The sequence below is a fragment of the Otolemur garnettii genome, unplaced genomic scaffold (assembly GCF_000181295.1).
Source record: "Otolemur garnettii isolate 467f Iridium unplaced genomic scaffold, OtoGar3 scaffold00095, whole genome shotgun sequence".
Classification (NCBI taxonomy): Eukaryota; Metazoa; Chordata; class Mammalia; order Primates; family Galagidae; genus Otolemur; species Otolemur garnettii.
In genome coordinates this window covers 4,623,637-4,625,850 of record NW_003852490.1, presented here as the reverse complement: position 1 = coordinate 4,625,850, position 2,214 = coordinate 4,623,637, and the positions used below count along the sequence as shown (strand labels likewise).

General features: G+C 41.6%; 1 protein-coding gene across 1 annotated transcript in view; it reads left to right on the top strand.

The window, feature by feature from the left end:
* Nucleotides 1-2,214, top strand: part of CRIM1 (cysteine rich transmembrane BMP regulator 1) — a 198,460-nt gene that overhangs the window by 182,472 nt on the left and 13,774 nt on the right. The window lies entirely within an intron of this gene.

Here is a 2,214-nt window from a genome sequence, read left to right as displayed (position 1 = left end):
ACAAACACAGTGAAGTATATTTTTGATAGATATCTGATGGATTTCTGATTACAACGAGAACTTCCTGGGATTACTTAATGTCCCTTGTTGAACCTTAGGCAACAGTAATGAGAAAAACAATAGAAAAAAATGATGAGAACAGAGAGATTGTGCATTTTCACTCTTGAGGTAAATTTCTTCCTGTGCTTGCTTATGACACTCCCAGATGGATTGAGACTTATGTCTGTGGAAGTAAAAATGTTACAGCAATGGGACATTATTAGCGCCATTTTAAAAAGTGCATATACTTGAGTGTAGTCTGCCCTCTGCATCTGTGGGTTCCACATCCATGGGTTCCACGTGGTTTCAAACAAACACGAATCAGAAATATATTTAAAAAATATATACAAATTTAATAATATGGTGTAACAACTATTTACGTAATATTTACATTGAATCATGTGTTATTAGTAATCCAGAGATGCTTTAAGATATACACAGGATGTGTATAAGTTATAGGCAAATACCACACCGTGTTATATAAGGGACTTGAGCCTCCAGGGATTCACGGGGTCTTGGAACCACCCCCCATGGATACTGATTTCCTGTTGTCAACCCACTGTAATTGATAAGAGGAAAATGTAAAGACCAAAGACAGATCTGTGAGCATTTCTGTTTGTGGACCCCTCCCTCCGCCAGAAGAGCTTGGTCTGAAGCAGAAACTGGGTTTTTAGACAGAGAGCAGGTTCCAGCCACCTTGGAGCAGTCAGCTGCAGGGTTTGGAGACTGCTCAGGAAAATGGCTCATCATGGCACCCTGAGACATTCTGGGTTCTGTCCTTGATGTCTGTCCAATGAACATTGTCCCTTCAGGAGCTTCCCAGATGATTTCCAGGAAGAGCCCTGAGTCCTGGGGGCCCACTGCCTTCCTAAGGAGCTTTCCCACTAGACCGACTCCTTTGTAGATTTTCACTTATTAGTGGCAAGTGGTCAGTGGAGCTGCTTTTTGAATCTGAGTATAAAATGTCTCCACATGAACAGCAGTCATCCTGTACTTGGCCTCTCTGGTGAGGGGACATGCCCCTGCTCCCCATGTCTCACCATTGATGTTTTGCTGCTGGAACCACTCGTCAGTGGGCCTCACTGTGACCCACTATTCTTGAGCTTTAGAGGGAAATTACTGGCTGTGAAATGTGATCACTAGGCACACTAGGAAAAGGCACTGAATCAAAAAGAAAGGAACTTATAAGGAAAAGTTTGGGCGAGGGAGGATATGATGGTGGCAAGGGAGAATGAGGGGATAAAAGAACAGTGTTTTGTTAAGTCCCCACATTCTACATACAGATAGCTCTTCAAAAATATTCTTAAAAACTATAGTTTGCCAAAACTGTGGCTGCAATGAAGTTGTTCTTTAAGTAGATTGAAATGAAATGTTGTTTCGGAAGTAGAAGTGTCCTTGTGAATGAGAGAGAAAGCCATCACTGGAAAGGGAAGATTCTCTCAGTGCTAATTCCCGCTCTGGGGCTGCAGGGGAAACTACAGGGTGCATGTGATGTTGCTATTACCCACCATTCCCTACTATTCCCTGTACTATTTACAAAAAAAAAAAGATTAACTGAAGTAAGAATTTCTACTAATTATTCCACTAGAATTTTGTTTTGATTAAATATTTTTCCTTTTTTTTTTTTAATTGTTGGGGATTCATTGAGGGTATAAAGAACCAAGTTGCATTTGTTAGGTTAAGTCCCTCATAATTGTGTTCCATGTCCAAAAGATGTGTCACACACCATCACTCACCCCCTCCCTCCTTCCCTCTCTCTGTTCTTCCCTTCCCCCACCTCCCTCACTCCCTCCTTCCCTCTCTCCTCTCCCCTTCCCCCACCCCCCACCATGTACTAGGTCATTAACTGTCCTCATATGAGAATTGAGTACATAGGATTCTTGCTTCTCCATTCTTGTGATGCTTTACTAAGAATAATGTATTCCACTTCCATCCAGGTTAATACAAAGGATGTAAAGTCTCCATCTTTTTTAATGGCTGAATAATATTCCATGGTATACATATACCCCAGCTTGTTAATCCATTCTTGGGTTGGTGGGCATTTAGGCTGTTTCCACATCTTCCTGATTGTAAATTGAGCTGCAATAAACAGTCTAGTGCAAGTGTCCTTTTGGTAAAAGGATTTTTTTCCTTCTGGGTAGATGCCTAGTAATGGGCTTGCAGGATCAAATGGGA